Genomic DNA, 21,363 nt, shown 5'->3' on the forward strand with positions numbered 1-21,363 from the left:
GAAGGATGCCTTTGGTATTTATAGAACATCCAGGGTGAACGGCGGTTCTCTCTCATGATTGCACAAATGGGACGACTTTAATCCTGATTGATGAGCCGAATATTTGTCACCGAAAAGCTGAATGTACTTGTTATCGTTAGCGGCTGTCAACTTAATTCCGATTCAACTGTCATCAGCTTTCTGTTCCATCGCGATTAATTAGCCTTTCACCCAGATGTGGCCATCATGTTGTGCCGACCAAGTTGTGGCAATCCTTCTTGAGCAAATGTTTGCGAACACGATCACCACAAACCCTTGTGGTAATGCTGCGCTCGAGCAATGATTTCCTATGATCACAATTTCCACCTTGCATCATCGCATATTCTGCACAAAAATACAAAAATCAAATGTTCCTATGCAATGAACGCATGCGACTGCAATATTATGAAATTGATGCTTAATGGACGCAATTTAACATGTTCTATCAATGCAAGCCAGCATTGTTTAAGAACTTAGCACTATGATAACGCGCATTTCTGCCCATTATCACACCCCTAAATTTAAACGATGCTTGTCCTCAAGCATAAGCTAAATATTTCCTTTAGCAAGTCGACCGCAATGTTCTTTTCCTAGATTTCTCAAGGATACTTCATTCAATTTCTATATACCAAAATTTCCATAAGTCTTGTTCAAGTCTCCTCTCAAAGTATTTATAAGACCTAGGGACCGCAAGCTTAACCTTCAAAAAGACTTAACTAACTTTTCAAACATCGCATGATTTATTTCAAAGAGAGATTTTTTTTTTCACTAGGGTGTCAAATGATTTTATCCTTGCATATTTCTTGACATTATTTTTTTTTTCTGACCTTGCACTGATCCAAGTGCCTTGCCTTCGTTTTGGCTTGCCCCTACGTGTGTCATGCGGACATCCAACTACGAGCAATGCGCTCTTTCTCAGACTAAACTCATACCTCTTTTGCAGCGGAGTTGCGATCATTTATTTATGCGTTGATCCTGGTGACTTAGTTTCGTTTTGGCTTGCCCCCATGTGTGTCATACGGACATCCAACTTCTGGTAAATGCCTTTCACAACTTAACTCTTATCAACATGGATTTTCCATTACGTTGACAGTGGAGTTATTATTCTCCAAATTTTCCTTTTTTTTTTTTTAAATAGCAAGGTCAAAAATAAATACCTCACCCCCAAATTTAAAATGCGGCAATGAGATTGAGATACGGCATGCGATGTTCTAAGAAAGCTTTGTAAAGAGAATTTGAAAGAAAGCTAACAAACACCTAACTTCTAGAAATGTTTTATGAGGTGACTATCTTAAAGTTAAGTCAACTCTAGTATATACGAAAGAAATAGAAGCATGTTTTTCATCATTGAAATCATAGTTGGCAAAGAGACAGTATGCGGCGTCTTACTAAATTTATCTATGTCAAATGATTACGGTAATCAAAGAAGATGTGGTGATAAAACTTTTAAAGATAAGCACAAAATTTGTAATAAAGATAAGGAAGAATACACCCCCAAATCTACGCTATCGCCCTCATTGTGTATTGACGCATCCATCTTCGCGGTGATCTCTCTTCTTTGGATTGCGGTGATGGAGTAAGATAAGTGGCTTCTTCGCATAACATCTCCACAATCCAGCGCCTCGATCGTTGCAAGAAAAACAGACAGAGGGTCAAATTATTTTCGTTATCGCAACCCCCCCCCCCCCCCCCCACTTTTTTGTAGAAATAAGAACAGATAAAGCTGAAAAGAGATAGTGTAATGAAAATTCAGAATAGTAGAGAAAAGTTGAAGATTCTATGCTTCCCAAAACTTGTGTCCCCTGATGGATAGCGAACGTCTGATAATGCAGGGACCACCTACTTCCTTCTTTATTCAAAGTTCTTTTAGTTTCATGGAGTCGACTTGGCGATGCCAGCCTTCTCCATGATATGCCTTTATTCGCTACCCATTAACTTTGAATATGTTGGTTCTGTCATCATTTGATAATTCAACCGCGCCATGCAGGAATACTTGTCTAACTATGAATGGTCCGGAACAACATGACTTTAGTTTTCCCGGGAAGAGCTACAGACGTGAGTTGAAGAGTAAGACCCTCTACCCGACTTGGAGGTTTTTGTCGCATATGTGTTTTTCATGCCAGTGCTTGATGCGCTGTTTGTAAATCTTCGCGTTTTCATATGCGTTAATCCTCTATTCTTCTAGCTCGACCAGTTGCATTTTTCGCGCTTCTTCTGCTTTCTTCAAATCAAAGTTCAGCTTCTTTACCGCCGACAATGCCTTATATTCCAGCTCCAGAGGCAAATGACACGCCTTACCAAATACCAATGCATATTAGGACATACCTATTGGTGTTTTAAATGCAGTTCGATATGCCCACAACGCATCATCAAGCTTTGTTGCCCAATCTCTTCGCGAAGGCCTTACTACCTTCTCAAGTATCAGCTTAATTTCTCGATTGGACACCTCGGCCTGACCATTCGTCTGCGGATGGTATGCGGTGGCCACTTTGTGGATAATGTTGTATTTGTGCAACAGCTCCTTGATATTATGGTTGACAAAATGGGACCCTTCATCACTTATGATGGCACGGGGAGTGTCAAAACGAGTGAAAATATGTTTCTTCAGGAATTGGGAGACGATCACCGCATCGCTTGTGGCGCATGCTATTGCCTCTACCCACTTGGATACATAATCAACAACTAATAAAATCTAATGTTTACCATTCGAGGGAGGGAATGGTCCCATGAAATCAATCCCCCATACGTCGAATAATTCAAGCTCCAAGATGGTGTTTATTTCTATTGCATGTTTCCATGAAATGTTACCTGTGCATTGGCACCGATCACACTTCATTGCATAGTCAACTGCATCCTTAAATAATGTAGGCCAAAAGAATCCACTCTGTAAAACTTTAGCTGTTGTGCACTGCCCTCCAAAGTGCCCACCATATGGTGAGTCGTGACATTGTGATAATATGCATTGTTGAGCAGTGTTTGGTATGCATAATCGCAAAATCTGGTCTGCCCCCTTTTGTACAGATTCGGCTCATCCCAATAATAATGTCTACATTCATGTTTGAGCTTCCTCTATTGGTGGTAGGTGTAATCTTCAGGAAACTGCCCGCAAACTAGATAATTGACTATGTTTGCATACCACGGTAGTTCTTCAATATGGAATAGCTGCTCATCCAGGAACACCGCACTCACCTCTGATTCATTGCGGTGAACTTCAGGGTTTTCCAATCTAGACAAGTGATCCGCAACTTGGTTCTCTGTCCCCTTTCGATCAATTATTTCTATATCAAATTCTTGAAGAAGGAGAACCCATTTGATCAGCCTCGGCTTTACGTCCTTCTTTGTCATTAAGTACTTTATTGTCGAGTGATTAGTATGGATGAGTACCTTTATCCCCAGCAGATATGCTCAAAATTTTTTCAACGCAAAAATTACCGCCAGAAGCTCTTTTTGTGTGGTGGTATAATTTTTCTGAGCAGGATTTAATTTTTTACTCGCATATGCAATGGGATGCAAGATTGTTTTTCTCTTTTGTGCCAAAGCTGCTCCCATCATATACACGCTTGCATCGCACATTATTTAAAAAGGTAGTGTCCAATCAGGTGCAATTAATACGAACGCGGTAATCAGCGCATCCTTCAAAACTCTGAATGCGTTAAGGAAGTTGTTATCAAATTCGAATTTTCTATCCGACTCTAACAACGCACTCAGTGGTCGTGTTATTTTCAAAAAATCTTTGACAAAGCGTCTTTAGAATCCAGCATGCCCCAAGAATCTTCATACAGCCTTCACACTTGTTGGAGGTGGAAGTTTTTCAATTACTTCGATTTTTGCTTTGTCCACCTCCAACCCATCCCGGGAAACCCTGTGTCCCAACACTATGCCCTCCTTCACCATGAAATGGCATTTTTCCCAGTTAAGCACCAGATTTTTCTCTTCGCATCTCTTCAGTATCTTCTCCAAGTTAGTTAGACAGACTTCATAGGTGTTCCCATAAACAGAGAAGTCGTCCATAAAGATTTCAACAGAGTCCTCGAGATAATCTGAAAAGATGGCCATCATGCACCTTTGGAACGTGCTTGGCACATTGCAGAGGCCAAACGGCATGTGGCGAAAGGTCCTATATAGACAGGTGAATGTGGTGTTGTCTTGGTCTTCTGAAGCTATCATAATCTGGTTGTACCCGGCATAACCATCCAGAAAGCAGTAAAAGTCATTTCCAGCTAGATGGTCTAGTATTTGATCAATGAACAGCATGGGGAAATGATCTTTCTTTGTGGCAGCATTTAGCTTGCGGTAGTCCATGCAAATGCGCCACCCAGTGACGGTCCTTTGCAGAATTAATTCATTGTTGTCGTTCGAGACTACCATCATGCCACCCTTTTTCAGCACACACTGCACGGGGCTGACCCACATGCTATCTGCTATAGGATAGATAATGCCCGCATCTAACCATTTAATGATCTCCTTTTTGACGACCTCTTTCATCGCAGGGTTGAGTCCGTGTTGATGTTTGATCATTGCTTTATGGTCCTCTTCAAGACAAATGTGGTGCATACAGTACGCTAGGCTGATTCCCCTAATGTCGGCGAGCGTCCAGCCAATTGCTCGCACATGCTTCCTCATAATGCTCATCAACGCATTCTCCTGGACTTCATTAAGCTCAGAGGAAATAATAACTAACAGCTTCTCATTCTGCCCCAAAAATGCGTACTTTAAATTATTCGGTAGGGTCTTTAATTCCAGTGTTGGTGGTTCTACATCGATCTGGGCACGATCTGTTGATAAAAATGGTCGCCCCAGAATGATGGGCACATCTTTGTCGGCCTCGTAATCCAATATGATGAAGTCGGCTGGTAGGAGAAATTTGTCAATGATGATCAGCACATCCTTCACCTTTCCCTCTGGATGCACTAGAGATCTATCGGCTAGTTGGAGAGTCATGGTTGTGGGCACAAGTTATTAAGCTGCTTAAAGATCGACAGAGGCATCAAATTGATGTTGGCTCCAAGGTCACACAAGGCTTGCCCAATGTACAGTCCTTCTATGGAGCATGGTATAGTAAAGCTCCTAGGATCGCTCATCTTAGGTGGAATTATTGATTTTGAACTTTGAATTAATGCTACCGTGGAAAACTTACCTGCTCCCCTCTTCTTAGTTACCATATCCTTCAGAAACTTTGCGTAGGCAGGCATTTCCTCAATCACTTCACTTAATGGAATATTAATATGTAAATTATTTTAACATATACAGGAAACGTTGGTACTGTACCTCTTCCTTCTTTTTCTTCCTTAGTCTCTGTAGGAAAGGGGGTAACTGCACTTTCACGGTCGCTGTCTTAGTTAACTTTGAGGTCGACGCAATCTCTGGTTCTATTGCTTCTTTTTCTCTTCCTTCTTGCGTCACCGCAATTTCAGGTTCTGTCGCTATGGGAGCTGTTCGTCTAAGCTCCTTCTTTTCTCCCTCCACAGTCTTCCCACTTCGCAATGTCACAACCTGACATTGCTCTTTACCTGCTCCCCCCGAGTTGCGTGGAATTCAGTTGAACTCGGCAGAGCCCCTTGCGGTCTACTCTTCAGCTCACTCGCAATCTGGCCCATCTGTAATTCTAGATTACGGATGGACGTAGCCTGACTTTGAAGCACAGTTTCATTTTTCTCTATGTTTGCTTCAATAGGCTTTCCAAGATAGAGGATTGCGGTGATTGTGAGCTACTTGCTTGATTGGTTGTCTGACCATTGTTATGTGGGAAGAATTCTAGTGGCCCTTCTTTCTACACCATGAGTTGGAAATTCTGTTGCTGATTCTTCCAAATAAAATTGGGGTGGTTTCTCCATCCGGAACAAAGTAAATGGACTGTGGATTTTGCGGGCAGTCTTTCGTCGCGTGCCCATCACCACAAGTCGCACACCTTGTGGTGCTTTGACTGATTGCGTTGATTTGCCCGTTTTGCGGTGTTGGCCTACTGATCGCAATTCCCTGGATTAAGTTCATCATTGCAGTCATCTGATTTTGTAGTGAAGCAATAGCACCATTACTTGCATCATTGTCTTTGATTCCCAATCTTTGGTCACTCTCTCTCCAATCTTCATGGTTTTTAGAGATGCAATCCAAGACATTCTTCGCCTCACCATACGTTTTATAAAGCAGACCACCAGTGGCTGCCACATTGGCAGCGGTCTGCGAAGCGAGATTCAAACCATTGTGTGGGAAATCCCTGACCAACCTTTTAAACCTCGCCCAGGCATCGCTGAGCGATTCTTCCATGTCTTGTTCAAAATTTGTAATTAGTTTCCTTCCTCAGTAGGTGGAAAATATTTCTTCATAAACTTCTCCACGACCTGTTCTCAAGAAGAGATCTCTCCCTATTCGAGAGAATACACCCATTTCCTTGCCTGATCACAAAGAGAAAATGGGAACAAAGTTAGTCGAACTTCTTCGACAAAGATGTTCAGGAACACAAAAGTGTTGCAGATTTCAATAAAGCTTTGGAGGTGTGCATGCGGGTCCTCGCCACGCCAGCCTCCGAATTGACCTGCAGTCTGGATCATCTGCAGCATCACCCGTTTCATTTCGAATCTGCTTTCGTCGAAGGCAGGCCTCATAATTCCTAGAGAGAAATCATAGAGGTTTGGCGATGCATAGTCCCTAATGGGTCTATTGCGATCGTTTGCAGGCAGGATTGGATTCGCCATGACATTAATATCATTTGGTGCTCCATTTCCAGGCTGCTCTACCATCTCTTCTTTATCTGACTGTGGTTGTTGTTGGCGGTCTCTCAATCTTCGTCTAAACGTCCTCTCAATCTCCGGTCGTAATTCGCCAGATTGAGAGTCTGCAAAGAAATCAGAAAAATTACCGTTAGCACACTATTTTGTCGAAGTCCCCGACCACGGCACCAAAAACTTGATGCTTGATTTTATGAAGTGAATTATGGATAATATGCAAAGGTGAAATTGCGTTGAGCACTCAAGTTTCCTCAGCGGGATCCAAGTGTAAACTCAACTGAGTTTCCTGGTAAGTCCAGGGTCAAACTCAGGGACTTGTGAAAATATGTTGCGTTGGAAATTTTTAGGAAAACTTTGCGGTAACCAAATAAATAAATAAGTGTTGAGGTTGTTGTTTGCGATGATTAAAAAAATAACAAATGCAGCGGAGTTTGAAAAGAGTTGGTCAACAGAAGATACGATGAGTATGCGGTGAACAGGTTGAGAAGGGTTTCGGCTAACACTTCCTAGGATGCGTTCATGCTTTGCAATCATGCAACATGCATAGAATAGTAAACCATCTCTCGATGCGAATGCTACGGCTTCTAATGCTAGAACGCATGCGATATATGTGATAAGTATATAGGACCTACACATAAGCCTCTATTCTTATTTATGCGATGATAGAATAATACACGCACAAATAAGGTGACCATATAATATCACTCTTATCTCTAGGATGCATGTGATGCAGGTGGAAAACAGAGCTTATCTCTAAGACCCTGTCTCTTGTTTATGCGGTTCTAATCTTGCTCTTTTGAGTCTAGATTCTAACCTAACTCTCTCGAGTCTTAGGTTCTTTCTTCCCCATTTGACTGGTTTAGCTACTCATGTGTGCTAAGAGAGTGAACAGATGTAGAAATAGGACTTCCATTGCATAAATATAAAGATGAAGTACAAAACAACAACGTAAGTATAGAATAAAGATCCTGGTAGCAATCTCTTGTTGTCCAGGCTTTTACACTGTTTTCTACTCGTGTTCAAAAGATAATCTCGCCCTCGCGAGAGTCGGCCCGCTCTCTACTTCTACGCCTCAAGGGTCTCTCTCAAGTTGTCCTGAGCGATCTCCAGCGTCACCACTCTTCTCTTGCTCTGCCTTACAATGAAAGGAAAACTATGAACAAAGACGTGCAATCTGAACTATGAATTTTCAAACTCATGGAATGGTGAACCCCTTTTCTGAAGGATGCCTTTGGTATTTATAGAACATCCAGGGTGAACGGCAGCTTCTCTCTCATGATTGCACAAATGGGACAGCTTAAATCCTGATTGATGCACTGAATATTTGTCACCGAAAAGCTGAATGTACTTTTTATCGTTGGTGGCTGTCAACTTAATTCGGATTTGACTATCATCAGCTTTATGTCCCATCGCAATTAATTATACTTTCACCCAGATGCGCCCATCATGTTGCGTCAACCAAGTTGCGGCAATCCTTCTTGAGAAAATGTTTGCGAACGCGATCACTACAAAGCCTTGTGGTAATGCTGCGCTCGACCAATGATTTCCTATGATCGCAATTTCCGCCTTGCATCATCGCATATTCTGCACAAAAATAAAAAAATCAACTGTTCCTATGCGATGAACGCATGCGACCACAATATTATGAAATTGATGCTTAATGGACGCAATTTAACATGTTCTACCAACGGAAGCTAGAATTGTTTAAGAGCTTAGCACTATGATAACGTGTATTTCTGCTCGTTATTAGTATCACAAAAGGGTGGTATTTGTTGTCCTTCATGCCTCCCCTCGGGCTCAAGAGGCGGGCTCAGGACGGGGTGTGACACTGTAAACAAAAGTTGTTTTGGATAGATTAGATGCATCTTACTCAAAGAGTTGAGAGTACCTCGATGTAGTAGGAGAAATGTATGACTTCCTAGCCATTATTGGGAAACAAAAGTTGTCAAAAAAAGATGCATTCCCCAGATAATTTAATAAGAAGTCTATTGTACATTAACATGTTTACAAAGATTCTCTCGGCTAAAGTGTTTGAGAATCTCCTAGTAAAACTAAGACTACGAGGTATATAACCTGGGGCAAGTGGGAGAAAAACTGGGTATTTGATGCCCTAGTTTATTGTATTTCTCTGTAAAACTTAGAAACTTAGTATTATATATTTAGATATATAAGTTACCACTGGAGTTTTTGTCCAAGTGGGAGTTTGTTGGGTTTTATGTCCTAAAACTCGTGGTCTGTAAACAATAAAACATATTCTGAAAATTCAATAAGTTGTTATTGAATGTATGAATTACGTATTTCGTTTTATAAATCCAATAAACTAAAAGATTTATGACTATTATATAAGTACTTGAACTTTATGTGGAGATATAAAAGTGAATCAGGTTCGAGTAAATAGTCAAAATGATCTATAGTATATGAATAAGGTTGGGTGCCTTATTCTGGTAACACTATTGGATCTGATCCACTCTGTAGTTGTTACAAAGAGTTGTAAAGTGCTACAGACGATGTGATCCTAATTCGTACATGTTATGACATGAGGAATGGGGGCATCCTGTGCAATGGGTTTGTAAAAGATCGGACAACGAAATCAGTCACTCTTACTTTATAATATTGTTTACTATTTAAGACTTACTATTTCAAAGCGATGACATAGGTAACTTGACCTTAATCTTGAGCTAACTATGAACTTTTGTTTATTTCGATTGTCCTTAGATTTGCATAGATGATGGTAGGCTCAACAACGCCGGCTCACAACCTCCATTTTAGAGGTAAGAATGGGTAGATAGCTAGGAACATAGGGTGAAAGATGGAATTCACTCCTACCCGCTTTCAAGGACAGTAGAGAGGTTGTTCCCTTAAGTGTTGACTTCAGGTCTTAAACAAGGGGCCTCACCCTCTATGGCTCGAGAAAGATTCAGTTTGTTGATTGGATCACAAAGAAATTGTTCATTAGAGGATAGTTGAGACTTAAGGAACAAGAGGTAATCTCGGGGGTAAAACAGACATTTGACCCAACCATTATTACGAACAACCTATGAAGAGTTAACTTATTAATCATGGTTATATCGAGTGGACATAATATATCTACAGTGAGGGAAGTGCAACTATGAGCTTTAGTGGAGTGACCCATTAGTTAACGAATGAGGGTTAATTTGTGTAAAGAGTTTAGCCAATTAATCTCAGATCATTGAAGCCCATGATCTGTAAGTCCACGAGGTCCCCTACTAGCTCATAAATGAATTAGCCTTAGAGAAACGTGATAAGTTAATTTGAAACGTTCAAATTAGAATTAAGGGAATTAGTAATTATATGTGATATAATTATGCGTTTCATTTTTTAATTAAACAGAATTGGAGCATCAATTAATACTTAAATATGATTTAAATATTAAATTTATGAATAAAGATTCATGAGGTGGAATTTTTGTAAAATTAATTTAATATTTGATATTGAATTAATTAGAATTAATTAAATTATTTAATTAATTATTTATTATTAATTTTATTAGAAAATTAATTAATGAATTAATTTTGTAAAATTAAAAAAAATTAATTTTGAAATCAATCTGAAAATTCTAAATTTAAAAACACAAATTGAAAAAGTGGGAGATCTCCACTATCCAACCATATAGCTCACTCATTTCCCACCCTATTCTTGATTCAATATTCCAAGCATGAGGTGCTCTTCATGCAGCCTTCTTTCTTGCATCATGGTCTTGCAATAAATAAGAAAAATTAGACTGAGAATTGAGCATGTAAACTGCAGCAACATATGAGTTTTTTCTGAAAAGCTTGAGGTTGAAGAAGGTGTTCGTCCATGGTGCATCAGTGAGCTTCTTCTCCAAATTCCCTTTATTCAAGCTTATTTTGAGTCTCACAACTCAATCTAAGGCTCCAAGAGAATAGTAGGAAGTCATTGAAGTGGTTCACAAGAAGATTTAGAGAAGATTTGCAGTTGAATTCGAGTTTCAAGAGGTTCCACAAAGGTATGTCTTGAAACCCTCTTATTATTGTATGAGCATGCTTTATTTATAGCCAAAATTAATGAATTAGAATGCTTATTAATCATTGTTGCTTCTGTTGCATGCTGATATACTCCTACATATGACTTATATTAAAGGCATTTGGTGAGAGAGAATTTAAACGATAGGTAATGCTGCGCTCGACCAATGATTTCTTGTGATCACTTTTTCTGCTTTGCGTCAATACATATTCTGCATAAAAATACACAGATCAACTGTTTCTATGCGATGAACGCATGCGACTGCAATGTTATAAACTTAATGCTTTTGGACGCAATCTATCATATTTTATCAATGCAAGCCAGCATTGTTTAAGAACTTAGCACTATGATAATGTGCATTTTTGCCCGTTATCACACCCCCAAATTCAAACAATGCTTGTCCTCAAGCATAAGCTAAAGGTTTCCTTTAGCAAGTCGACCGCAATGTTCTTTTCCTAGATTTCTCAAGGATACTTCATTCAGCTCTTATACACCAAAATTTCCTTAAGTTGTATTCAAGTCTCTTCTCAAAATATTTCTAAGACCTAGAGACCGCAAGCTTAACCTTCAAAAGGACTTTACTAAATTCCAGGACATCGCATGATTTATTTAAAAAAGAAAACTTTTCCACCGGGGTGTTAAATAATTTTATCCTTGCATATTTCTTGATATTATTATATTTTTTTGACCTTGCATTGATACAAGTGCCTTGCCTTCATTTTAGCCTGCCCCCACGTGTGTCATGTGGACATCCAACTACGAGCAATGCGCTCTTTCTCAGACTAAACTCATACCTTTTTGGCAGCGGAGTTGCGGTCATTATATTTATGCATTGATCTTGGCGACCTACTTTCGTTTTGGCTTGCCCCCACGTGTGTCATGCGGACATCTAACTACGGGTAAGTGCCCTTCACAACTTAACTCTTATCAACATGGGTTTCCCCATTCCGTTGACAGTGGAGTTGTTATTCTCAAATTTTTCCTCTTTTTTTTTTTTTTTTTTTTTTGAAATAGCAAGGTCAAAAATAAATACCTCACCCCCAAATTTAAAATGCGGCAATGTCCTCATTGTCAAAAGATTTAAAGAAGTCATGCGATGTTCTTAGAAAGCTTCGTAAAGAGAGTTTGAAAGAAAGCTAGCAAACCTCTAACTTCTAGAAATATTTCATGAGGTTATTTTTCTAAGATTAAGTTGACTCTAGTGTATATGAAAAAAAATAGAAGTATGTGTTTCATCATTGAAATCATAATTGGCAAAGAGATAGCATGCGGCAACTTACTAAGTTTATGAATGTTAACTGATTGCGGTAATCAAAGAGGATGCGGTGATAAAACTTTCAAAAGTAAAATGTGATGCAATAGTGCAAAATTTGAAATAAAGTTAAGGAAGAATACAACCCTCAAATTTGCGCTGTCGCCCGCATTGTGTATTGATGCATCCTTCTTTGCGGCGATCTATCTTCCTTGGATTGCGGTGACGGAATGAGATAAATTGCTTCTTCATGTAACACCTTCGCAATCCAGTGCCTCGATCGTTGCAAGAAAAACAGTGAGAGGGTCAAATAATTTTAAACAAAACAACATTCTTTTACAGAATTTTTTTTTCTTAGAATAAGAAAGGATAGTGAAATGCAAATAGGTAAGTGGTAACAACAAAGTGATGAAATTTCATGAAGTATTGATGTAAGAGAAAGGATATTTAAAAGGATTGCGTCCCTGATGAGGTTGAGTCATATAGTAACTCAGGGACCGCTTATTCCAAGCTGAGCTTTTCATGTCCACAGCGGCTTTTCTCTCTTTTCTTTGTCCTTTGGGATCTTGACTGCCTTAATCCAGAGCTTTTTCCCATGAATGTTTATTACAATCTCCCCCTTACACACATCAATTTGAGAGCGACCGATCGAAAAGAATGGTTGTCTCAATATGATGGGCACATCTTCGTCCGCTTTATAATCCAAAATGAGGAAGTTTGCCGGCAAGATGAATTTATCAGTTGAGATTGCTGCATTTTTCAGTTCTCCTTCAGGATGTATTCGGGATCTGTCCGCAAGCAGAAGAGTCTCTATCGTGGGTGTGAGTGTGCCAATATTCAATCGTTTATAGCTTGATAGTGGCATGATGTTTATACTTACCCCAAGATCACATAGTGCTTGGCCACTGTAGACCCTTCCAATGGAGCATGGTATTGTGAAGATTCCTGGGTCGTACATTTTTTGTGGGATCGTAGCATTTTGCGTTGCGGCCACTATTGCGATCTTTTCTTCATCATTTTGTTTTTCTTTCAATCTTTGTGGAGCTGGTGGTAGTTGGACTTCTTCTGTCTCACAATCTAAAGGCTTGAAGGTGGACGCAACTTTAGGGTTCATTTTCTCAGGCTCTTCTGAATTGTAAGTCAATGGGTACTAGGTTGTTACTGCATTCAGGGTGGTCACGATGGGTTCCTCCCCTACTTCCGTTGTCATGTTGTCACTTAACAAGGAGACTGCTAAGCATTGTTCCTTCCCGGTACCCCTCGCGTTGTGCGGTAGCTCAGTTGAGCTCGGCAACGCTCCTTGCGGTCTATTTTTTAGCTCTCCCGCAATTTGTCCCAACTGAATTTCGAAAGTTTAAATGAACGTTGCTTGATTCTGCAGCACTGATTCGTTTTTCTCACTAAACTACTTCAGCAAGCTCTCTAAGGACGAAGATTGTTGTGGTTGCGAGCTGCTAGCTTGGTTACGCATTAGACCGCTTGGTTGCAGGAAAAATCCGGGTCGCCTTCCTCCTTGTGCTACTGGTTAGACGTTTTGTTGTTGACTTTTCTACACAAAATTTTGGTGGTTTCTCCACCCGGGGTTGTATGTATCGGAATAGGGGTTGTTCTTTATGAAGCATACCGAATGCGGGTTAGCTAGACATTCCTCCATCGAATGAGCATCTCCACAAATGACACAACTTGCGGTCGATGGGGCAATTACGTTGACCTGCCCTTTCTTTGCTCCTGTGTTATTAATTGTGATGCCTTGAATCAGACTCATCATCGCAGTCATCTGGTTTTGCAGGGATGCGATGGCCCCCTTGTTTGCGTCATTATCTTTTATGTTCAATCTCTAATCGCTCTCTCTCTAGACCTCGTGATTTTTAGAGATGCGATCGAGTATATTCTTAGCCTCCTCATATGTTTTGTCTAGCAGACCACCAGCAGCTGCCGCATTGGCAGCGGCCTACAAAGAGGGATTCAGTCCTTGGTAAAAAATCTCCATATGTAGGCAGTCTGGTAAGCCATTATGTGGACAGTCTCTTACTAGCCGCTTAAACCTCACAAAGCATCGCTGAGTGATTCGTAATCTTCTTGTTCAAAATTTGTTATTAATTTCCTTCTTTTGGCATTCTCAGTAGGTGGGAAGTATTTTTTTCATAAACGTCTCGACGACTTGTTCCCACGAGGTTATCTCTCCCGGTTCAAGAGAATACGCCCATTTTTTTGCTTGATCGTATAAAGAAAATGGGAACAAAGTGAGTCTAACTTCCTCGGTGGATATATTGAGGAACACAAAAGTGTTGCAGATTTCTATGAAGCTCTGGAGGTGGGCGTGCGGGTCTTCGCCAAGCCTCCCTCCAAACTGCCCAACAACCTAGATCATCTGCAACATTACCGGCTTCATTTCAAACCTCGATCTGTCTAACGTTTGCCTCATGATTCCTGGAGAGAAATCATACAGGTTTGGCGATGCATAGTTCCTAATGAGCCTATTACGATCGTTCGCTAGAAGGATGGGGTTGGCCATTATATTGTTCGCGTTACGGCCCTTGCTTCTGGTTGTTCCGCCATTCTTGGGGTTCTATCATGTTGTTGGCAGTTGTCTCTTAATCGTCGTCAGAACGTCCTCTCAATCTCTGGGTCGTAATTCTCCAGAGATTGAGAGTCTACAAAGAAATCAGAAAAATTACCGTTAGCACACTGATTTCCCGAAGTCCTCGGCAACGGCGCCAAAAACATGATGCGTTATTTTATGAGGTGGAATTATGGATAAAATGCGATGATGAAAATGCGTTGAGCACTCAAGTTTTCTCAGTGGAATCCAAGTGTATACCCCATTGAATTTCCTGGTAAGTCCAGGGTCGAACTCAGTTACTTGGGAAAACGATATGCGATGGTAATTTTCAGAAGGCTTTGAGGTAACCAAATAAATCAATAGTTGTTGGGGTTGTTGTTTGCGGTAATGAAAATAAACAAATGTGGCGGAGTTCGAAAAGAGTTGACAAACGGAAGATGTAATGAGTATGCGGTGAACGGGTTGAGAAGGGTTTCGGCTAACACTTCCTAGGATGCATTCATGCTTTGCAATCATGCAACATATATACAATAGTAAACCACCTCTCGATGCGAATGCTACGACTTCTAATGTTAGAACACATGCGATAAATGTGATAAGTCTTTAGGACCTACACATAAGCCTTTATTCTTATTTGTGCAATGATGAAATGACACATACACAAATAAGACGACCACATAATATCATACCTATCTCTAAGGTGCATGCGATGTAGGTTGGAAAACAGAGCTTATCTCTAAGTCCCTATCTCTTGTTCGTGCAGTTCTAATCTTGCTCTCTTGGGACTAGATTCTAACCTAGCTCTCTCGAGTCTTAGGTTCTTTCTTTAGACTCTCTCGAGTAACAATAAAAGGATGTTTGGCATAGCATAAAACAAGATAATCGCAAGCAATGAACATCCTAGGTCATGATAGCTTAGTTCTTCTCAACCCATTCAACATGTTTAGCTACTCATGCGTACTAAGAGAGTGAACAGATGCAGAATAAGAACTTCCATTGTATAGATATAAAGATGAAGTACAAAATAACAATGCAGGAATAGAATAAAGAGCCTGGTAGCAATCTCTTGCTTCCCAGGATTTTACATTGTCTTTTCTACTCGTGTTCAAAAGATAATCTCGCTCTAGTGAGAGTCGGCCCGCTCTCTACTTCTATGCCTCCGGGTTCTCTCTCGAGTTTCTCTGAGCGATCTTTCGACGTCTTCACTCTTCACTTACTCCGCCTTAAAATAAAAGGAAAACTATGGACAAAGACGTGCTGAGCTAACTGAACCGAACTTCGAAACTTTCGAACCCCTTTTCTGTAAGATGCCTTTGGTATTTATAGAGCTTCAGGGTGAAGGGCGGCTTCTCTCTTATGATTGCACAGATGGATGGCTTTAATTCCCTAACTGATGCGCCGAATATTTGTCACCGAAAAGTCGAATGTACTTGTTATCGTTAGCGGCTGTCAACTTAATTCGAATTCGACCATCATCAGCTTTCTGTCCCATCGTGAATAATTATGCCTTTCACCCAGTTGCGCCCCCCAAGTTGCGCCAACTCTATGCGGCAATCCTTCTTGAGCAAATGTTTGCAAACACAATCACCGCAAAGCCTTGCAGTAATGCTGCGCTCGACCAATGATTTCCTGTGATCACTTTTTCTGCTTTGCGTCAATGCATATTCTGCATAAAAATACAAAGATCAACTGTTTCTATGCGATGAACACATGAAACCGCAATGTTATAAACTTAATGCTTTTGGACGCAATCTATCATATTTTATCAAGTAAGCCAGCATTGTTTAAGAACTAGCACTATGATAACGTGCATTTCTGCCCATTATCAGTGTCATGCGGACATCCAACTACCAGTTGGATCCGATCGCAACGTTATGAATTTTTTTTTTTTTTTTAGAATCTAAAAATAGCAAGGTCGAAAATGAATACCACGGCCCCAAATTTAAAATGCACCAATGTCCTCATTGCGGAAAGATTGAAAGAAGTCATGCGATGCTCTTAGAAAGTTCTATAAAAAGTCAGTTTGAAAGAAAGCTAGCAGACTACTAACTTCTAGAAATATTTTATGAGTTGACTGTCCTAAAATTAAGTTGACTCTAGTCTATACGAAAAAATAGAAGCATGCGTTTCATCATTGAAATCATAACTGGCAAGGAGAAATAATGCGGTGGCTTACTAAATTAATCAATGTTAAATGATTGCGCTGACTAAAGAGGATGTGATGATAAGACTTTCAAAGTTAAAATGCGATGCGATAGAGCAAAATTTGGTAATAACGAAGTCAAGGAAAGATACAACCCCCAAATTGGCGTTGTCGCCCGCATTATTTGTGAACACATCCTTCTTTACGGCAAACTGCTCTCTTTGATTGCGGTGATGAAATAAAGTATTTGCGTCTTTCATGTAGTGCCTCCGCAATCATTCACCTCGATCGTGGCAAAGAAAACATCGAGGGTTAAATAAAAAAAACAAAGTTGACAAAATGTTTTTTTTTTTTTTTAGAAAAGCAATAGATAGCGAAATGATAATACTAAAAGGAGATAGAGATAACTTCATGAATTGAGGATTTCAACAGATACTTCACAAAACATGCATCCCTGATGAATTTGAATCGCACGATTACGCAGGGACTGCCCACTTCTTTTTCAGTCAGAGTTTCTCAAGTGCACGGAGGCGACCTTGCAAAGCCAGTCTTCTTCACGATATATTTTCACTCGTTGCCCATTGACTTTAAATATGTGGGTCCTGTCTTCATTGGATAACTTGACCGCGCCATGCGGGAATACCTCTTTGATTATGAAGGGTTCGGACCAACGTGACTTTAGTTTCCTAGGGAAGAGTCGTAGCCACGAATTAAATAGTAAGACCTTTTGCCCGACTTGGTGATTCTTCTTGCATAATTGTTTTTCGTGTCAGTGTTTTGCGCGCTCTTTGTAGATCTTTGCGTTCTCGTATGCGTGAGTTCTCCATTCCTCCAGCTCGACCAATTGAAGTTTCCTTGCTTCCCCTACAGCCTTTAAGTCAAAGTTTAGCTTTTTCACCGCCCACAATGCTTTATGCTCCAACTTGAGTGGTAAATGACATGCCTTTCCAAATACCAACGCATACGGGGACATGCCTAGAGGTGTCTTAAAGACGGTCCTATATGCCCACAAGGCATTGTCCAGCTTTGTTGTCCAATCTTTTCGCAAAGGTTTCACCACCTTCTCTAATATCAACTTGATCTCCCAGTTGGACACTTAAGCTTGACCATTTGTCTGTGGATGGTATGCGATGGCCACTTTATGGAGGATATTATATTTGAGAAGCAAATCTTTGACAGTGCGATTGACAAAGTGGAGCATCACTTATTATGGCACGTAGAATGCCAAAACGAGTGAAAATATTTTTCTTCAGGAATTTGGAGACTACGGCCGCATCGCTTGCGGTGCACACTACCGCTTCTACCCATTTGGAGCCGTAATTGACGGCTAACAGAATATATTTGTGAGATGTCGGAAATGGTCCCATGAAGTCAATGCCCCAAACGTCAAACAATTCCAGTTCTAAAATGATGTTCATGGGCATCGCATGCTTCCATGAAATATTACCCGTGCATTGGCACGGGTCACACTTCATCGCGTAGTCTCTTGCATCCTTGAATAGTGTTGGCCAATAATACCCTTTGTAATACTTTCGCTATTGTGCGTTGGCCTCCAAAGTGCCCTCCATATGGCGAGTCATGACATTGTGATAATATGTGTTAGTGAGTAGCATCTGGTATGCATAGGTGCAAAATCTGGTCTAACTCCCTCTTATACAGATTTGGCTCATCCCAATAATATGATCGGCATTCATGTCTGAGCCACCTTTTTTGTGGTCTGTATAATCTTCGGGAAATTATTCGCAAACCAGAAAATTTACCACGTTTACGTACCATGGTAATTCTTCAATCTTAAATAGATGCTCGTCTGGGAACGTTGCGCTAACCTCTGACTGGTTGCGGTCAACTTCTAAATTTTTTAATCTGGATAAATGGTCCACAACCTGGTTCTCCATCCCCTTGCGATCAATGATTTTCATATCCAATTCCTGGAGGAGGAGAACCCATCTAATCAATCTTGGCTTTGCATCTTTCTTTATCATCAAATATTTTATCGCCAAGTGGTCAGTGTGAATGAGTACTTTAGTTCCCAGCAAATATGCTCTGAATTTCTCCAATGCAAATATCACCGCAAGAAATTCTTTTTCTGTGGTCGTGTAGTTTATTTGAGTAGGGTTCAAGGTTTTACTCGCATATGCGATGGGATGTAGCATCATTTTCTTCTTCTGTACTAGTACTGCTCTCACTGCATAACCATTTACGCCTACATTAATTCAAAGGGTTGTGTCTAGTCTGGTGCGATCAACACTGGTGCGATTGTTAATGCGTTCTTCAAAATCATGAATGCATTGAGGCACTGGTCATCGAAGTCAAACTTTCTATCTGCCTCTAGCAATGCACTCAGTGGTCATGCAATCTTTGAAAAGTCTTTGACAAAACGTCTATAAAATCCAACATGTCCCAAGAAGCTCCTGACAACCTTTACATTCGCTGGAGGTGGGAGCTTTTCAATCGCCTCAATTTTTACCTTGTCCACCTCCAACCCATCCTTGGATACCTTGTGCCCAAGCACAATGCCTTCCTTCACCATGAAGTGGCATTTCTCCCAATTAAGCATGAAGTTCGTTTCTTCACATCTTTTCAATATCTTCTCCAGGTTGTTACGACAGACTTCGTATGTTTCCCCATACACAGAGAAGTCGTCCATGAATATTTCTACAGAGTCTTTGAGATATTCAGAAAAGATGGCCATCATACACCTTTGGAAAGTGCTCGGTGCATTGCAAAGGCCGAACGGCATGCGTTGAAATGAAAATGTTCCATACGGGCAGGTGAATGTGGTTTTTTCTTGATCTTCGGAAGTGATCGTGATCTGGTTATAGCCGGCATATCCATCCAAGAAGCAATAGAAATCATTTCCAGCTAGACAGTTTAGCATTTGGTCGATAAAAGGCAAAGGGAAATGATCCTTCTTTGTTGTCGCATTTAATTTGTGGTAGTCCATGCAAATACGCCATCCCGTGACAGTCCTTTGTGGTATTAGTTCGTTATTTGCATTAGGGACTACTGCCATCCCTCCTTTCTTTGGCACGTATTGCATAGGGCTGACCCACGTGCTGTCGGCTATTGGATAGATAATTCCCGCGTTTTACTTCATTATCTCCTTCTTTACGACCTTCTTCATCGTAAGGTTGAGTCTGCGTCGTTGTTCGATAGATCCTTTGTAATTCTCTTCAAGACAAATCCTATGCATGCAGTATGTGGGGCTAATTTCTCTAATGTCTGTGAGCATCCAGCCAATTGCTTTTACATACTTTCTCAGAATGCTCAGCAGTGCATTTTCTTGGTCTTCATTAAGTGCAGAGGAAATGATTACAAGTAGCTTTTCATTCTGGCCCAAAAACGCATACTTCAGGTGGTTAGGAAGGGTCTTTAGCTCTATTGTTGGTGGTTGTTCCAAGGATGGTTTTGTTTTTTTCCTTTCTTCATTCTCTATCGGCTTATCTTCTTAGGATGTGATCATCTCATCATGGTTGTTTTTTCTGTGATCGCATTGCGTGCTACAATGGATACGATCGCATCCTCATCTTCATTTTCATCTTCAGGCTTCTCTTCGTCATTCAAACTTAGTTCATCATCTGATTCATTGAGGTCTTCTTCATCAGGATATTTCATGGCTCGGATAATGACAAACCTGAGCTTCTGTCCATTCACCCTCAGCGTGATCTTTCCTTTGTACACATCAATCTGGGCGCGACCAGCGAATAAAAATGGTTACCTTAGGATGATGGGCACATCCTTGTCTGCTTCGTATTCCAGGATGATGAAGTCTACTAGTAATATAAATTTATCGATTCTAACTAGAACATCCTTTACCTTCCTCTCTGAATGCACAAGAGATTTATCCGCAAATTGAAGAGTCACCGTCGTGGGCGCAAGCTGCCCCACATTCAGCTGCTTGAAAAGTGACAGGGGCATCAAGTTGATGCTGGTCCCAAGATCTCATAGCGCCTAACCGATGTATAACCCTCCAATAGAGCAAAGTATAGTGAAACTTCCAAGGTCACACATTTTTTGTGGAATTATAGATTTTGAACTTTGCGTCAAAGCCACCGTTGCGAACTTACCAGTGCTTCTCTTCTTTGTCACCATGTCCTTTAGAAACTTCGCATATGCGGGCATCTGTTCAATCGCTTCAGTGAACGAAATGTTAATATGCAACTGTTTTAGTATATCCATGAAGCGCTGATACTGTACCTCATCATTTTTCTTCTTTTTGAGTCTCTGAGGGAATGGTGGTAGTTGTATTCTTACGGTCCCCTATTCTTTTGGCTCCGAGGTGGACGCAATCTCTAGTTCCATCACTTCTCTTCTTCTGTTTCTCCTCGAGTCAACGCAATCTCTGGTTCTAGCGCAAGTGGAGCAGTCCGGCTAGGCTTCTTCTTCTCCTCTGCCACAGTCTTTCCGCTCCGCAACGTTACAACTTAAAATTGTTCTTTATCCGTACCTCCTGGGTTACGCGAAAGTTCTGTTGAACTCGATAGCACTTCTTGCGGCCTATTCTTGAGTTCGCCCACAATTTGGCCTATCTGAATTTCCAGGTTGTGGATAGACGTCGCTTGGTTTTGAAGCACTATTTCGTTCTTTTCAATATATTGCTTCAACAAACTCTCCAAAGTGAAAGATTGCGGCGCCTGCGAACTACTGGCTTGATTAT

This window comes from Benincasa hispida, chromosome 4, assembly GCF_027475165.1.
Source record: "Benincasa hispida cultivar pf3 chromosome 4, pf3_genome.v1.1, whole genome shotgun sequence".
NCBI lineage: Eukaryota > Viridiplantae > Streptophyta > Magnoliopsida > Cucurbitales > Cucurbitaceae > Benincasa > Benincasa hispida.